Source organism: Capsicum annuum, chromosome 4, assembly GCF_002878395.1.
Source record: "Capsicum annuum cultivar UCD-10X-F1 chromosome 4, UCD10Xv1.1, whole genome shotgun sequence".
Classification (NCBI taxonomy): domain Eukaryota; kingdom Viridiplantae; phylum Streptophyta; class Magnoliopsida; order Solanales; family Solanaceae; genus Capsicum; species Capsicum annuum.
In genome coordinates this window covers 188,576,563-188,596,018 of record NC_061114.1, presented here as the reverse complement: position 1 = coordinate 188,596,018, position 19,456 = coordinate 188,576,563, and the positions used below count along the sequence as shown (strand labels likewise).

General features: G+C 36.9%; 1 pseudogene; it reads left to right on the top strand.

Moving 5' to 3' along the window:
- The first annotated feature begins 7,079 nt into the window (after window positions 1-7,079).
- LOC107867671 lies at window positions 7,080-14,317 on the top strand (annotated as a pseudogene).
- The last annotated feature ends 5,139 nt before the right edge of the window (window positions 14,318-19,456 follow it).

The following is a 19,456-nucleotide window of genomic DNA, read 5'->3' as shown; positions in this document are numbered from 1 at the left end:
TAGTGAGGAGTACACCAGTATATCATCGATGAACACTATGACAAACATATCCAGATATGGTCTAAACACTCGATTCATGAGGTCCATAAAAGCTGCTGGGGAATTAGTTAACCCAAAAGACATAACAAAAACTCAAAATGGCCATAACGAGTTCGGAAAACAGTTTTCGGGATGTCACACTCCCTAACTTTGAGTTGATGATAGCCGGAATGAAGGTCTATCTTTGAGAAATAACTTGCACCTTGTAATTGGTCAAACAAATCATCTATTCTTGGAAGGGGGTACTTATTTTTTACGGTGACTTTATTTAGTTGGCGGTAATCAATACACATACACAAAGAGCCATCTTTCTTTCTTACAAACAACATAGGAGCACCCCAAGGAGAAACACTGGGCTTTATGAAACCCTTATCTAGTAGATCTTTGAGTTTCTATTTCAAATCCTTAAGTTCTGCAGGGGCCATACAATAAGGAGCAATAGAAATAGGCTGAGTATCGGGAAGAAGATCAATCCCAAACTCTATCTCTCTATCAGGAGGTATCCCTGGGAGATCATCTAGAAAGACATCAGAAAACTCATTGATGACGTTAACCAACTGGAGAGTTGGAGTCTCAGACTTAGTGTCTTTGACCCTAACTAAATGGTAAATACACCCCTTGGAAATAAGCTTTCTAGCTTTGAGGTAAGAGATAAATGACTCTTAGGTGACACAGAATTCCCAGACCACTCAAACACGGATGCACCCAAAAACTGAAACTTGACCACTCGGGTCCGACAATCAATAGAGGCATAAGAAGAATACAACCAGTCCATACCCAGAATCACATCAAAATCTATCATGTCTAACTCAATCAGATCAGCCAACAAGACTCTATGAAGAACGGTAATAGGACACTTTTTATACACTTTTTGGGCAACAATCGAATCACCCTCTGGGGTAGAAACTAGGATAGGCTCAGGAATAATCACAGCACTCATTTCAAAATTCACACCAATCAAAGGTGTAACATATGAGAAAATGGATCCAGGATCTAACAAAGCATACACATCAAACTGAAATTTATGAAGCATATTAGTAACAACATCGGGAGAGTCCTTCTATTCCTGGCAGGACAGTAAAGCATAGAATCTATTCTGGCGCTGCCCTCCATCATTGCTAGAATAGGCGCCCTGAGCTGGGGCTGGGCGAATTGCTAGAACTGGAGCACTAACAGTCTTGAGTCTGGGTCTGAGGGAGATAGTCACGAAGCCCTTGTCCATCTTGTGGACAATTTCTAACTCTGTGACCCATGTCACCAAACCAAAAACAACCCTTCTTCTCACCCTAATACTCACCCAAATGAGCCCTACCACACTTAGGACACAGGGGACGATTTGTCTTACTGCCAGCACTGTACTGGGACCTAGATGCATATGACCTGCTACCTTGCTCCTGCCTACCTCTAGGAATGGGAGCACTAGCAGATGACGATGCTGGCATAGGCGAACGATCCTGATACTGAGGGCAACTCCCTCCCTGTGGTTTAGTCTAACCCTGTCCGTGCTGCTCGGACCTAGCTCTCTTATTCCCTCTTATTCTATCTCTCTCTTTAATTTTGTCTGCCTCAATCTGTTGGGCTTGAGTCATCAGCCTAGAAATATTCATCTCACTATTCAGCATAGCAGACCTACACTCCTTAACCACATAACTAGACACTCCAGTCACAAACTTACTTATACTAGCCCGATTATCATCCACTAAGTCAGGAGCATACTTAGCCAACTAATTGAACTTTAGACAGTACTCACTAATAGTCATAAAGCCCTATCGCAGTTTCATAAACTCTTCCACCTTCGCCTCCCTCATCTCCAAAAGGAAAAACTTATCTAGGAATACATCCTGGAACTCTTGCCAAGTTATAGGGACAGCTCCCTCACCTCTACCTTTCCTCCAAGCAATAACCCATTCATAAGCAAGGTCTTTTAATCTATACGTAGCCAACTCCATACTATGTTCCTCAAATATATGCATCACCTGAGTAATCTTCTGCACCTCCTCTTAAAATAACCGTGGATCCTCATCAGACTCGGACCCATAGAATTCCGTCGGATTCATCCGCATGAAGTCACGGATCCTGGCAGCGGCTGAATTATCTCCCTGCTGCTGTGGAGCTAGGGATGGGTTGGCCTGAACATTTGTAGTAACATCTTGGGCCAGTGCCTGAAAGGGTGCCCAAAATTTAGCATGAGATACGTTTTCATTCAATGGGTCAGTGGGTTGAGATTGCTGACCATCATTATTTTTTCTCGCTCGATGTGGAGGCATATTTCGGAAAGAAGATAGCATAAATCAACAATAGAGAGAGACACTTTAAGCACGATAGACTTTTGAAAGAAAGAATCACACTTTTTTCTAAAACATCTTGTAGCCTCTTGCTCATAGATGTGGTGCTCTACATACCGATGATCAAGACTCTACTTAACGCGGCTTGTCAGACTCCCTAGGAAGCCTTAAAACCTTAGGCTCTGATACCAAGTTTGTAACACCCCAGAAAATGGGTCCCGAAGCGTCACACGGTGCTTGAGGCTACGAGTAGCCCCAAGCAAATTCTTTGAGCCATTTTCATTCAGTTCAACACAAATTAACGGGGTTTCCATAAATAACCCTCAAATATCAACAGAGTAATCATCATCCAAGAATAAAAAATTTTTAGAAAGATAACAAAATATGACTTATTAGTCAACTCCCAACATCTATACTAGTCTAACAAGCCTCTAAGAAAATCAATAAAACTAGTGAGCCATTGAGACATGCCCCAACCGACTCATACTCAGTTATCAAATGTAAACAATTCTGTGAAACCAACTTCAGACATCATGTCCTTGAAACATGAGGACTCACCACAACAGACGATGTAGAATAGCGTGCCTAAAAAATCACTGTCGAACCTGGAACTGAACACCTGAACCTACATTCTGAGAAAATACAGCCCACATCCAAAGATGTGGGTCAGTACCATGGAAAGGAACCGAGTATATAGGGGTGTATGTAGTTGTATAAACATCATCATCATAAATATTTATAAGAAATATGCAGGATGTATGAAAGACTCACATAGCCCGAAAAAAATCATCATAATCATGAAAGGATGAAATAAGTACAATAACACATGTGAGTCATTATATAATTTGTCAATCACTTTCATTTCATCAAGAATATCAATTCTCATAATGTAAATATCATTTCAATCTTTTGAAAGAATAACTTTCACAATTCTACTTTCAAATCACTTCACCATTCACCATAGACACAAGAAAACACACACACACTGGGAGATCCTATAACCAATATAAACTATGTGAGCTACATAGAGTCCAACGTACAACCCACGTTGGAGAGAGCCATCTTATCCTTGCCATTGGAGTAGGACTATCAATATCAAATCCATACAAACTAGTGATCACTATATAAATCAGCCTCAAGCTCACTCCTACGGGGGCATATAGTTCTAGGGAAGTAAGGTCTCTTTATACCTCCCACTCGATGCTAAAAATTTCTCCCGGACTTAGCTCAAATCATTTCAAAGACAATCCACAGTAAAAAAAATTTCAGTAATATATAAATATACATCTGGAGCCATCATGCTTCCCATCTATCAAAATCAACCACGTAGTGGATTTCTTTCACACTCAAGTTCAAAACAACTACATTAAGACCAAAAGGTCAAATCATTCAAAATATCTCAAATATTCAACATCAAGGTGCTTATAACACACACTTTCTAAAAAAACATAATTTTTAATAGGAATTCATGACCCAAATATCAAAATCATGACAAAAATTGTTCAAGATTCATGCTTTATATCTCCACACATGTAAATTCATCTTTTAAAATCATAAATATCAAGATTTCATAATAATCATCATAAGATATAGGTTCATGCTTCAAATTCATAAAAATCAAATAAAATTCATGCCTTTGTAAAGAAAATTACTTTTGGGCACAAGAACGAAAGAGAGTTCTTGTTGAAAAACTCCACATACCTTGAATGATGAACTTTAGATCGATACTCATTTTTGAGATGTTAATCGTGCCTTTGAATGATGGTTCTTGGAGTTCTTGAACTATGAACTGGGAATCTTGAATAAATTTGCAGAATTAATGGTGAACTTTGGAGGTTCTTGAAGTTGGATGTAGGAGCTTAGGGTTTCTTTTTGAGAAAATTTGATGAAATGTAACATATAATGCTTATAATAGGCTTTAATATAGGGTTTGGATGGTTTTTGGGTTAGGGGGAATGACCAAAATGCCCCTAAAAATCAAATAATTCTTGAATCTATCCTTTTGTGGACTGTTTTGATAGTCTGAAGTAGATCAACTATAACGTTTTACTCCGATATCCAAATTGGATGAAACCAATTTCATTAGAAAGAGGACTCTCATATATTTATGTTGGTATATAATATCTCACCCAGATCAATGTGTACGAGGAGTTATGATCGTTTGAAGTTGACCCAAAAATTCACTTTTGATAGGCTGAAGTAGATCGACCATAACGTTTTGGTCCGATATACAAATTGGATGAAACTAATTTCATTGGAAAAAGAACTTGTAGAGCTTTCCGTTGATCTATAGTATATCACCCAGATCATTATTTATAAGGAGTTATGATCATTTAAAGTTGGAGAAAAAATACGCCAGGCCTCAGTACTTTTTCCTACACGTTTTACTGTTCACTACTATTCACGATTCGATTGGAATGTTCATAACTCATCGTTCAAGTGTCAGTTTTTGATTATCCACATATAGTTGGAAAGATTATTCGATACTCTACGCAATGGTGGGTCATAATCTAAGACATTCCACACGAAAAATTTATAATTTATTCTAGAAGATAGAACTCAACACGTTTACGCATAAAATTTCAATGAAAAATTTCCTGGGTTATTACATGGAACAAAGAGATGAAGGGAAATGTGGAGGCTAAGAAGAGAGCATATGCAAAGTTGGATGAGAGGAAAGATGAATAGGATAAATGAGAGAATAGGGAGGAGTATAAAATTGTTAGGCGTGAGGCGAAGTTGGCGGTCACGATGGCTAAGGATGCTGCATTCAAGAGTTCATACAATGCGTTTGATAGTAAAGGTGCAAATAAAAAATTTGTACAGCCTAGCCAAGGTTAGGGAGAGGAAGGCTCGGGACCCTAACCTGGTGAAGTGTATTAAGAATGTGGATGACAATATTTTGGTAGAGGAGGTTTGTATTAGAAAAAGATGACTGTCTTACTTCTATAAGCTCTTGAACAAAAGAATGTATACTAGCATTGTGTTAGGGGATTTGGAGCATTCTGAGAGATTTCGCGACTATGGTTATTGTAGGCGCATTAAAGTTGAGGAGGTTAAGAGAGATATTCATAGGATGCATAGGGGTAGAGCGATGAGGTCAGATAAGATTCTGATGGATTTTTAAAAGTACAGAGAAGGGGCAGGTATGGAGTGGTAATTTTCAAGACGGAAAAGATGCCTGAAGCTTGGATATAAAGTACGATGATTCATTGTATAAAAACAAGGGTGATATTTAGGATTGTAACAATTATAGAGGTATCAAGTTGTTGATTCACACTATGAAGGTTTGGAAGAGGGTGGTAAAGTTGAGGTTATAGAGGATTGTTACTATTTCTAAAATTTAGTTTGGATTTTTACCAGGACGCTCGACTACTAAAGCCATCCATCTCGTTAGGATACTGGTGGAGCAGTATTAGAAAAGGAAGAAGGATTTGCACATGGTGTTTATCGACTTAGAGAAGACCTGTGATAGAGTTCCCAAGGAGGTACTATATAGGTGTTTGGAGGATAGAGGTGTACCTATGGTGTATGTTAAGGCGATTAAGGATATGTAAGATGGAGCCAAGACTTATGTTAGGATTGAGGGAGGGGGCTCAGAGCAATTTCCCGACTTGATGGGTTTACACAAAGGATCGACGCTTAGTCTGTTTCTTTTTGCAATGGATGTTTTGATGTTGAAAATTCAAGGTGAGGTTCTTTAGTGGTTGATTTTTGTGGATGATGTAGTCTTGATTGATGAGACACATGGTGGAACTAATGCTAAATTGGAGGTTTGGAGGCAAACCCTTGATTCTAAAGGGTTTAGGTTGAGTAGGTATAAGACAGAATATTTGATTGTAAGTTCAGCAAGGTGTCTCATGAGTCCAATGTAGTTGTTAAGATTGATACTAATTCCATTCATAAGAGAGATAGTTTCAAGTATCTGGGGTCTGTGATTCAGGGGAAAAAAAAAGAGTACGAAGTTGTCACTCATCGAATTAGGGTAGCGTAGATGAAATGGAGGCTCGCCTCCAAAATCTTGTATGATAAAAATATACCTCCTAAACTTAAAGGTATGTTATACGGAGTGGTGGTTAGACCTGCTTTATTGTATGAAGCAGAGTGTTGTCCTGTCAAGAAGGCCCACATCAAGAAAATTAAGGTGGCAGAGATAAGAATACTTTGGTGGATGTGTAGGTGTACTAAGAAAGGTAAGATTAGAAATGAGGTTACTTGAGATAAGGTGGGAGTGACTTCGGTGGAAGCCAAGATAAGGGAATCGAGGTTGAGATAGTTCGGTCATGTAATGAGAAGGGGCACGGATGCTACAGTACAGAGGTATGCGTACAAAGGCGTGAGAGGTTGGATAGGGATGATTTCCAGTGAGGTAGAGGCAGACTGAAGAAATATTGGAGAGAGGTGATTAGATATAAATTGGAGCAGCTCCAGCTTACCGAGGACATGAGTACATGACCCTAGATAGGAAGTTGTAGAGGAGGTAGATTAGGGTAGAAGGTTAGTATTAGTTTAGGATGTTGTATCATTTGTTGTATTACTTGGTCTATCTTGTATATGGTATTATCGGATGTGTTGATTTCTATTGTATCTTGTCTTTTTTACTATTCCTTGTCTAGATTGTTTTATTTTGTGCCGGGGGTCTATGGAAAATAACTGCTCTATCTCACCTCTGAAGTAGTGGTATGGACTGGGTACGCTTACCCTCCCCAGACCCTACTTGATGGGAATATACTGGGTATGCGGTGGTGGTTATTGTAACTTTTAGTAATAAAGTACCAAAAAGGTACAGGAATGTGCCGGAATTACAATAAACAACAGAAAACCCACCATCAGACTATCAAGTAACCCCGGCTAACAAACTTAGGGAAGTCAATGTTCTGATTCATACTGTCAATCCTGTTGCCATTACACCAAAGATATGAATTAAGTAAACAAACATTCTTAATTCGAGAAATATGGATCCTCTTTCCTTCAAAAAAAGCCTTGTTCCTTTCAAGTTTTTTTTAAATGAAGACCTTGTTCCTTTTAAGCCATATAGTTTAGAAGATACAGGTTGAAATTGTTCTCCAAATAGAAATGTGATCTAGGGTATCCTGAAATATTCTGTCAAGTTGAGGACGCAGAGGTAAGGTAAAGTTTGTCATTTTTCTAGTAAAGTTAAAGGTTTAAATATAATTTTGAATATCTTCTCAAAGAGCTTTTCAAAGAGAAATGTATTTTTGTATGTTATTGACGATGAAACTTGTTGAAACTAATTATAAAGTTAGTAGGTTCATATTAGTTGGTTATCACATTTTTCTGTTATAAGAAGTTAGTTAGCATTGACACTGTTACATTGATTTGTTGGTTTGTTAGTTGAAGTTGCTAGCTGAGTGTAGAGTTAGTTAGTGAGCTATCAGGAAGCTTCTAGATGCTCATGTACCGAGCATGTGAGTGAGTATATAAATAGAAGAGATCACCTCACATTGAAACTAACTTTTGATACATACAATTCCCATCTTAGCTAATCTTTCTCTACTCTTCTCTTCTTCTCTTCTTCTCTTCTTCTCTTTGAACTTAGTAGCTGCTATAATGGCAGCTCTATATGAGTGTGTGAGTTTATTATAGCTATTTCAACATGGTATCAGATCCATGAAGATCATGGAAGTGGAGAAACAACAATCGAGTGTGAATACATCATTAATACAGTGAATTTTTTGTCTGTGATTTCTGGTTGTGAGCTAATAAGCTAAGAAGAGATAGATCTTTATTTGTGAGTCATAAATATTTTATTACAAGTTGTAAAGTTTGAGATTTTTTGATCGTTTATGATTTTTACTTAGTCGTTACTTGTAAAGTATACATGGCACCTAAAATTGATCCTAGTGATCCTCTGTTTCTAGGAGCATCAGATGTAGCAAGAGCTGCACTGATTCCCATTAAGTTGACTAGTTCAGAGAATTATGGAATTTGCTATAGATCTATGAAAATTGCCCTTTTGGAAAAGAGGAAATATGGTTTTGTAACTGCTACTTGCAGCAAGGATACATATAGAGAAGAGTTACATGATCAGTAGACATGTAATGCAGTGGTTTTGTCATAGCTGATGAGCTCAGTCAGTCCAGAGTTACTTAATGGTATTCTGTATGCAACAAATGCCTGTGAGGTGTGGGAAGATCTTAAGGAGAGATTTGAAAAAGTGAAACATATGAGATTATATCAGTTACACAGGGAAATTAACAACTTACACCAAGGCACTGATTCAGTTTCAACCTACTTCACTAAGCTGAAGAACCTATGGAGTGAACATGATGTTGTGATACCAGCTCCCTCATGCAATTGTCCTAAGTCTAAGAAGTATTCAAAATACTTGTATTAGTTGAGGTTGATACAATTCCTAAGTGGACTAAATGAAACTTATGATCAAGCAAAGAGGCAGATACTGATGAAGGGAACATCACCTACACTTAACCAAGCATATGCAATGATCATTGAGGATAAGATCCAGCAACTTGCTTGTACTGCAACTATTAGTGACAAAACTGAGCCTATTGCTATGTAAGTACATAGAAATTATGTAGACTCTGGACATAGAAGCCGAAATCAGGCATCAACCAGTTATGGAGGACAAGGGTATAAAGGTAAAAGGTGTGATTATTGCAACTTTAATGGGCATACAAGAGAAAAATATTACAAGCTACATGGATATCCAAGTTATTGGAGAAACAATAAGAAGAGCAATTATAATAATCCAAAGGGAGTGTCAAACCAAGCTTTCTAAAATGGTGTAGGTAGAGGTGGTGGATATGGCTATGGACAACCAGCTGCTAGTCAAGGCAATAGCCAGTTATCAGCTCACAATTTTATTGGACCTCAGTCAGAGAAAACATGTGTGGATGATCAACTAAGTAACCAGGGAAGAAAGGACAACAACAATGCTGGTCTGGCAAAGGGACAAGAATTTTTAGAAGATGAATACGAACAGATCATAGCATTGATCAACAAAGAAACACATGACTCTGAGTTGACTAATATGATAGGTACTGTTAACTGTCTTTCTAGTCAAGTTGTTCCACATGAATGGATAGTGGATTGTGGAGTCACACACTATGTGACAGAGCACAAGGATGTACTATCACATTATCACAAAATGAGCAACATAGTATGTGATAAAGTAAACCTGCCTACTGGAGATAAGGTGAATATATCACATATAGGAGAAGCATAGGTGCTAAAGAATGAGGTTGCAAGGGATGTGTTGTATGTACCTGATTTCAATGTGAACTTGTTGTCAGTATCTAAGATGACTAAACAACTCTCTTGTTTTATGTCATTCTATCCTGACTTCTGTGTGTTTTAGGACCTTCACAGTGGCAAAGTGAAGGGGATTGGTAAGGAAAAGAGAGGATTGTATATCCTCAAGAGTGTAAGTAAAATGAATGGACTACTTAATAATGTGGCTCATCAAAATCAGGTTGCAAAAGTAGAGATGTATGAGTGCAGTTTGTGGTATATAAGGCTGGGATATCCCTCTTCCCAGGTATTAAGAAAACTCAATTTGTTAGGACATAATATTGATGTAGATATTCTGAATAAGTGTAATGTTTGTCCATTATCTAAACAAACTAGACAAATCTTTCCTGTTAGTACATCTAGAGTTACAAAGTGTTTTGATATTGTGCATATGGATCTATGGGGGCCATATAAGACACCTACTTTTGACAAGAAATACTACTTCTTTAATATTGTTGATAATCATTGCAGATATACATGGTTGCATTTGATACAATTAAAGTCTGAATGTGTTGTAGCCATAAAATTTTTTTACTCTAATTCAGAATTAGTTTGGTGGTCAAGTGAAAGTATTGAGGTCAGATAATGGTATAGAGTTTATTAATTCTAAGTGTAAAGAGTTGTTTTAATCTTTTGGTATAATACATCAAAGTAGCTTCCCATACACTCCACAACAGAATGGTGTGGTCGAGAGAAAACATAGGCAGATATTGAATGTTGCAATAGCCATCAGGTTTTAATCATAGATGCCTATTAGGTTTTAGGGTTTGAATATTAAGGCTGTTGTGTATCATATTAACAGGTTACCATTTTCAGCTATTGAGGGTAAAAGATCTTATGAAGTGTTGATTTGCAAGGTCCCATCATTGACACACCTGAGAGTTATTGGTTGCAAGTGCTATGCCTCAGTACTACCAAAAACTGATAAGCTCTCAGAAAGAGCTAAGGTTGTAGTCTTAATGGATTATTCTACTACTCAGAAGGTTTACATCTTACTGGATTGGTGTACTAATAAGTTTTTTACCACAAGAGATGTGGTGTTCAAAGAAGATTCATTCTCTTTTGTAGAGGAGCCCACCTTAGAATCATCTGCAGATTTCTTTAAGATGAATTTACCCATTCATGTTAAGGCAGAAAAAGTAGCTTACACAGATGCAGATAATCAATCATATGAACCATAAGAGGAAGGTATACTTTCATAGCATCCTGATAATAATCATGATGAAGACATTCACAACTTATCCAGTACAAATAAGTCATCCTCATCACCTGCAATTGCTCTAAGAAGATCATTAAGAGTCATCAAACAACCTGCTTGGTTGCTGGACTATGCATCACCAGAGAAAAGAAGGGGAACTAGATATCTTATGGCAAACTATCTCTCTTATGCAAATACTAGTTCAAAATACCAGAGTTTTGTGTCTAGATTGTCAATAGAAGTTGAACCACAATCTTACAATGAGGCTAGTAGAGACAAGAGATGGATTGAAGCTATGGAACAAAAAGTTAGAGCCCTTGAAGACAATCACCCTTGGGAAGTAGTTGATATTCATCTAGAAAAGAATATAATTAGATCAAAATGGTGTACAAGATCAAGTACACAACCAATGGAGAGATAGAAACGTTTAAGGCGAGGTTAGTGGCCAAAGGTTATAGCCAAAAAGAGGGACTAGACTACCATGACACTTTTTTTCTAGTGGAAAAAATGGTCACAGTGAGATGTGTCATTTCTTTGGCAGTATCAAGAGGACGGTGCATGTACCAGATGGATATTTACAATGCATTTCTAAAAGGTGAGCTAGAGGAGAAAGTATATATAGAGATGCCAGATGGTTTTAAGGAGGAAAGAAAACACAAAGTTTGTAGACTGATTAAGTCACTATATGGACTTAAGCAAGCATGAAGGCAGTGGAATATAAAGCTTACTGAAGCATTGCTTAAGGTAGGATTTATTCAAAGAAGATATGACTATTCACTCTTTATCTTAAAGAATTCATAAGGAATGGTGATAGTTCTGGTTTATGTAGATGATATTCTGATAGCAGGTGACAATACAGACATGATAAATGTAGAAAAATACACTCTCTATCAGCAGTTCAAACTCAAGGATCTAGGAGATCTTAAGTACTTCTTAGGCATTAAAGTGTTGAGGGCTGTAAGTAGAGTTATATTGAATCAAAGGAAGTATATATTGGAGATTATATCTGACACAGGACTAGCTGGTGCTAAGCCAGCTCTCACTCCATTAGATACTAATATCAAGTTAACTTCTGTTGAAGTGGATGAGGCTACAGCTGTTAAAGGGGATGTAGTTTTAAGGGATATGACATCATACCAAAGACTAGTTGGAAAGCTGTGTATGCAATCATAACAAGACCTGATATCAGTTATGCAGTACAAATACTTAGTTTATGCAACATCCTAAAAAGTCACATCTGGAAGCTATAAAAAGGGTGATAAGGTATCTAAAATGTATTGAAGGACAAGGTAAATGGCTCAATGCATAACCTACTACAGAACTGGTTTGCTGGTGTGACTTAGACTGGGCTGCATATCCAAATACTAGGAGATCTATAACAGGTTATATAGTGCAATTTGGTGGATCTTTGATATCTTGGAAGTCTAAAAAACAACACACTATATCAAGAAGCTCAGCTGACGCTGAATACAAAAGCATGGCCTCAGCTTTGGCAGAAGTAACATGGTTGGAAGGACTATTTGCAGAACTGGGGGTTCCTATTCCTAAGCCTATTACCATCTATAGTGATAGCAAATCAGCTTTCCAACTGGCTGCAAATTCTATATTTCATGAGAGGACCAAACATATTGAAGTGGACTGTCACTTTATTAGAGACAAGATCAATGAGGGGTTGATTCAACCCATGTATTTGTAGAGTGGTCAACAGATTGTAGACATTCTCACCAAGAGTTTGAGCCATGATCAATACTCACATTTATAAAGCAAGCTTGGTGTGCTTAACATTTTGCACCCTGCAGCTTGAGGGGGAGTGTTGAAACTTATTATAAAGTTAGTAGGTTCATATTAGTTGGTTATCACATTTTTCTGTTATAAGCAGTTAGTTAGCATTGACACTGTTACATTGATTTGTTGGTTTGTTAGTCGAAGTTGTTAGCTGAGTGTATAGTTAGTTAGTGAGCTGTCAGGAAGCTTCAAGATGCTCATGTGTTGAGCATGTGAGTGATTCTATAAATAAAAGAGACCACCTCATATTTTAACTAACTTTTGATACATACAATTCCCATCTTAGCCAATCTTTCTCTCCTCTTCTTTTCTTCTCTCTAAACTCAGTAGCTACTATAATGGCAGCTCTATACGAGTGTATGAGTTTATGATAGCTATTTCAACAGAACTGGAATAACCAAGGTTGAAATTAACTCATTGTAATTTCAGCTCCATTCATGGTCATTTAGTAATAAATAATAATAATAATAATTATTGTTGTTTGTTTCTCTAGGTTGGCTTTGCTGGGGATGATTCTCCAAGGGCTGTTTTCAAAAGTATTGTTGGCCGTTCTCGTCAAAATGGTGTCATGGTTGGAATGGGAAAAAGAGGTGCCTATGTTGGTGATGAAGCTTAGTCTAAAAAAGGTGTTTTAACTCTGAAATATCCCATTGAACATGGCTTAGTAAGAAACTGGGATGATATGGAGAAACTCTGGCATCACACATTTTACAATGAACTTCGTGTTTCCCCCAAGGAGAATCTCGTGCTGTTGAATGAGGCACTATTTAACCCCATGGTTAACTGAAAGGAAATGGCACAAATCATTTTTGAAACATTCAATATTCCAGCCATGTATGTTGCAAACAACACTGTGCTTTCTGTTTTTGCTAATGGTTGTACAACTGGTAAGAAGCATATTGGAATTGCCAGCATAAGCTGGTTTATCTACTGCTTTAGTTAGTTACACTAACATCATTTGATGTTCTTCAACAAGGTATTGTTCTTGATACCAGTGATGATGTGACCCACGCTGTTCCCATCTATGAGGGTCATGCACTTCCCCATGCTATCTAACAGTTGGTTCTTGGTGGTCGTGATCTAATGAATTATCTCATAAATTTTCTCATAGAGGCTCCTATTTTATTTAACGGTGGCGGAGGAGGTATGATTTATCATATGAAGGAGACAATTTCTTATGTTACAATGGATTTTAAACAGGAGATTGAGAAGGAAAAAAATTACTCCAAATTAGTTGAGTAGGGATTTAAGCTTCCTGATGGACGATTCATCAATGTTGGTGCTCAGAGGTTCCGTTGCCCTGAAGTCCTCTTCAAGCCATCATCGGTTGGAAAGGAAGAGACAGGGATTCATGAAATGACTACAACTCAAACATGAGATGCGATGTTGATATAAGGAAAGTTTTATTTGCAAGCATTGTGCTTAGTGGTGGCTCAACTATGTTTCCTGGCATGGTAGAACATATGAGCAAAGACATCACTGCTCTTTCTCTGAGCCGCATAAAGATCAAGGTGATTGCACCACCTGGAAGGAAGTACAACACCTAGATTGGAGGATTAATTCTCACATCCCTCAATCATTTCCTACAAGTTAGTTTCTCTTTGCTTTATTTTACCAATCAGGCATTCAATTATGTATGTCCCGTAGCCAACTTCTGCTAATTGGTTTGCAGATGTGGACAGTGATTGCCGACTATGATGAATTTGGTCCATCAATTGTCCACCGAAGGTGCTTCTGAGAGTGGTCTGATATGGACAAAAGCCTATATCGTTTGAAAATTTTATAGACCAAATGAATTTTGTTTTGGTTCCATATTTTCCAAGAAAATAAATAAAAGTGACTATTGATTGGGATATGCAATTCCCTTTTTCTGCAGAAGATAAAAAATAACACAAAGGATTATTAACAACAAAGTATAAAATTTTTAGAGTGGATGGTGAAAAACACACCTAAAGTATCTTAGCTTTGTGAGTTTCATACCTAAACTATTAGATGTATGAGTTTCCTGCGTATCTAAATTATCACCAACTATAATCAAAATACTCCTCAACTATTAACAGTTTGAGTTTCGTCCATAAACTTTTTGTTAGGAGAAGCAAACAATTAAGTTGAGGTATGCTTTTGATGAATAGTTGGTGATCAAAGAACCGGGACCCTTTTTATGTGTGGTTTTGACTATTCACACTAATTTATACTAAGCCAATGCAGTGTACCATATTAAATAGTTATCTAAACTCTAACAAGAATCCAGGTCATACTAGTAAAACAAATGAAGATGAATGTCACAAATCTAACGAGCAGTGAAGATGAAAGGATACCATCAAGCGACATAGAGGAATTTCACATATCTATCGAGCATGCATATGAACAACTCTGGCCTGAACTTCTAATCTTACTGGGAAACTCCGTCGAAAGAAACAAGAAGAATCAAATCTTTGTTGAACATACTAGCTCCACCTATCAGCTATTCTCCTAGAGTTGCATTAACTGATGTGCACTCCCTCCAAGTCCTTTTAGTGTGCAAACTTGGCTAGCAGGACTACCTTGGTCAACATATCTGGAGCGTTATCATCTATGATAACCTTCATGACCTTGATAGTTCTTTCTTCAATGACATCTCGAATAAAATAGAATCTAACATTAATGTGTTTGGTGTGATCATGAAATCTTTGATTTTTTAATCAAATGAAAAACACTTTGACTATCACATCTTAAAGTTGATTCTAGCAAAACCAAACTCAATTCTGCCACCAAACCTTTCAACTAGATAGATTCTTTCATTGCATCTATTGCTGCCATATATTCTTCCTCTATTTTAGGCAGAGTGAAAATCGACTATAAAGTCGATTTCCAATTAATAACACTGCCAATGAGAGTAAAGATGTATCCAGTTGTGGACCTTCCTCTATCAAGATCTCCTGTATAGTCAGAATCTACATAACTAAGAACTAAAAGACCTTTACCTTTTTGAAATGTTAGTCCAATATTAGGAACTCTTTTGACATATCTCAATATCCACTTGACAATTTTCCAATGCCTCTTTCTTGGGTTGGCCATGTACCTGATTACCACACTTATAAATTGAGAAATATTTGGATGTGTGCACACCATACCATACAAAATGCTTCCAACTGCACAAGTGCATATTGAATATCCCAAGAACTTTTTTGATGTACCTCTTCTAAGAAAGATGTACAACACCATCCCCTCTTGAAATCTCCATACCAAGAATTTTCTTTGTAGCTCCCAAATCCTTCATGTCAAATTTCTTGCTCAATAGTTTCTGGAAAGCATTTATCTCCATGATGTTGTTAACAATAATTAGCATATCATCAATATACAATAGTAATAAATCAGTGAGTTACTAGACACATCTTCTTGTGATACACAAAACTATTAATGCACTCTTTGAGAATCCATGTGTAGTCATGAATACATCAAATCTTTTGTACAACTGTCTAGTGGATTGATTCAAACTATACAAAAACTTCTTCAGTTGGTATACATGTGTAATACCTCGATCGTTTCCTAAGCCTAAATTCATCTTTTGAGTGGATATGCATGACTTCCAAAGTGATTTATATTTAAACCATATTTTATTACTCTAATTTCTACTTTTTGTCATGTAGAGCATTGAATAAGATTTCCATCGATACTAATTTCATTGAAATCCAACTTCGGACGAGGGATTTATAGCCATTTTACTTAGCGATATCGGATCGCCCAGGTCCGACAATGAGTTATCGAGTCACTCTAAGTCATGAGTCAAAGAGTTTGAGTTGAGTTAAATGATTTCTAAGATTTATAAAGAATATGTTATTACTGATGACTTACAGAAATGATGTTTTAGATAATTCAAGCGAAGAGTGGTATTATTGTCATCATGTATGATTTTTTTATACATTTATGATATTATTTAAAATGTTGCATCCACCTCTACATACCCAGTAAATTACCAAGTACTGACTCTCATACTTTTATGTATTCTATATTTCCTCATGATATAGGTTCAGGTGCTCAGTCTCAGTAGTGACAGTGATCTTTGAGTACCTTCACCTATATTTCTACAGTTGGTGAGTCCCCATGGTTCGAGGACCTGTGTCTCCGATTTTGTCTTGTTAATAGATGGTTGTTTACTTTCAGTTCATTATGAGTCAGTTGGGGATCTATCCCAATGGCTCCTTAGTCCTATGTAGTAGAGGCTTTGTCAGACTAGCGTACCAGCGTGTACAGAGATTTCAGTATTTTGTTTGTACAGGGCAGTATAACTTCGTATTTCAGTATGTTCATAACATGGTTATTCTTCTTTATCTTAGCATGATTTATGCTATAATGAGTTCTGAAAGTGATGACAGGCATAGAGGGTTAGCTTGAGTCCACGTGTGGCCTTGAGCACCATATGACGTCTCGGGATAGGTTCTTGGGGTGTTACAACATGGTCTTTTATTTCTCAACTAGGAAAACTTCAGGCTAATCCATATAGATTGTCTCTTCTAGATCACTATGTAAGAAAGTAGTTTTGACATATCAAGTTGTTGGAGCTCCAATTCAGATTCGGCAACCAATGCTAGTAGCACATGAATTAAACTGTGCTTCACGACTAAAGAGAAGCTCTCATTATAGTCAACTCTCTCCTTTTCACTAAAACCCTTTTCAATCAATCTCACCTTGAAACTAGAATCTTTCACTTCTAAAATTTCCTCATTATTTCTTTCAATAAACTCATTTGCATCCAATTATCTTCATCTCATTTGGCCTTTCAACTAAGATCCATGTCTGATTCTTGTGAAGAGATTTCATCTCTTCTATCATGACTAACCACCATTGTGCAGTATCCTTGTAAAAAGTTGCTTCAATATATAAGCATGGCTCAAAATCCTTAATCTCTTCTTCTGCAGATATGAATAAATAAGAAATCCAATTTTATTAATCTATATGGCTTTCTGGTTTCCATATCTGTCTTTTGTCCCTTTTCTTCACAATTATGTATGGTTTAATAATAGCAAGTTGTTGAGTATTGGTTTAATAATAGCAAGTTGTTGAGTATCTTTATCTTTTGACTCATCAACTTGAGTCTCTTAATCTTTCTCCTTGGTATGCTCCACCAGTAGCTCCACTTGCTCGTTTTCTCATTTTTTGATAAATCCATAAAACTTTACGAGGATTATGTACAGAGGATTCATCAAAGGCAACACTCTACTAACTACAAATGTGAGTAAAGACTAACACCAAAGTTTGTATTCTTTTACTCCATCCACATACCCTACAATATATCCTTCCTAGACCTTAGTTCGGGTTTTCCTTAATTAACATGATAATAAGTTGGACACCCAACTACTCACAATTATGAGTAGTTAGAGGGTTCACCTGACCATACCCTCATTTGGAGTCTTAAAATTAATCATTGGTGCTTAAGATCAATTGATAATATGAGAAGCAGTTTGAACTACTTCTGGCCAAAACACTTTGGACATTTTGGCTTATAGGAGAATACAATGATTCTTTTCAAGAAGAGTTCTCTTCATCCTCTCAGCAACACCATTCTATTGTGGGGTATGCTTGACCATCTTATGTCTTGAGTTCTCATGAACCTTACAGAAATTATTATACTCTTCATTGTAAAACTCCGAGCCATTACTTGTGCAAAGATATTTGAGTTTTCTCTCTATTTGATTCTCAATCAATATTTTTCACTCCTAAAATGCTTCAAAAACATCACTTTTTTCCTTCAAGAAATGCACTCAAACCTTTCGTGAAAAATCATCAATGGATGTGAGAACATACATATTTTCTACCTTCGATAAAAGCTTAGAGGGACCCATAAATCTGAATGGATGTAGTCTACCATCCCTGCCATCTTGTGCTTGCCAGTACTGAAACTGACCTTCTTCTACTTCCTTAGAATGCAATGCTCATAAACTTCAAGAGTGCTGATCTTCTAACTATTCAAAAGGTTATAGTTTCTCAACATCTCCGGTACTCGTACGCTCATATGACTTAGTCACATGTGCCATAATGTTTTCTTTTCATAATTAGATAACTAGATGATATATGTATTAGCAGAGTCAACAATGGTGCTTCCTACCATTGTGTAAAGGCCATCCTCTATCTTGGCCTTCAGCATGACTAAAGAACCTTTAGTCACCTTCATAATTCTTCCTTCACTCATGTATTTGTAGATTTGTTTATCCAAAGTACCAAAGGAGATCAAATTGTTCTTCAGATCAGGAACATAATGGACGTCTTCCATATTCTTCATGATTCCATCATGGAAATGAATCGAAACTGCATCAATGCCAACTATTTTACAAGTTGCATTATTGCCCATTACTATGGGTCCTCCACTTTTCTAGTAGTTGTTGAAACAATCTCTTTGAATGTCATATACTAAGTACAACTAGAATCTAGTATCTATTTACTGCCATAGAATCCACTGTTGAATGATGTTGTAAGTACATATTTATTACCAAAATCATGTGCCGATTCAATAATGTGTGCACTTACCGTTCCTTTGAACTTGGACATTGGACAATCTAGTTCACAGTGCCCCTTCTTGTGGACCCCAACACTCCACATTTTCTTTATTCACATGAGACATCGATCTGTGCTTTGATTTTCTCCTTCGCTATAGGCTAGTATGACTTCTCACAAAGATACCACTAGCTTCATCATCTTTGTCTCCTTTAAAATACCTCTGCACATTATAAGAGTAAGTTATTCCCGCACTTTCTCAAGTGTGATAGACTCCTTTCTATACACTATTAAATTCTCAATATCACGATATTTTGAAGTTAATAGAAATAGCAAAATACAAGAGACATCTCCTTATTTTTTTTTATTTTGACTATCTGTAAGTCCATGACAAGTTTATTCATCG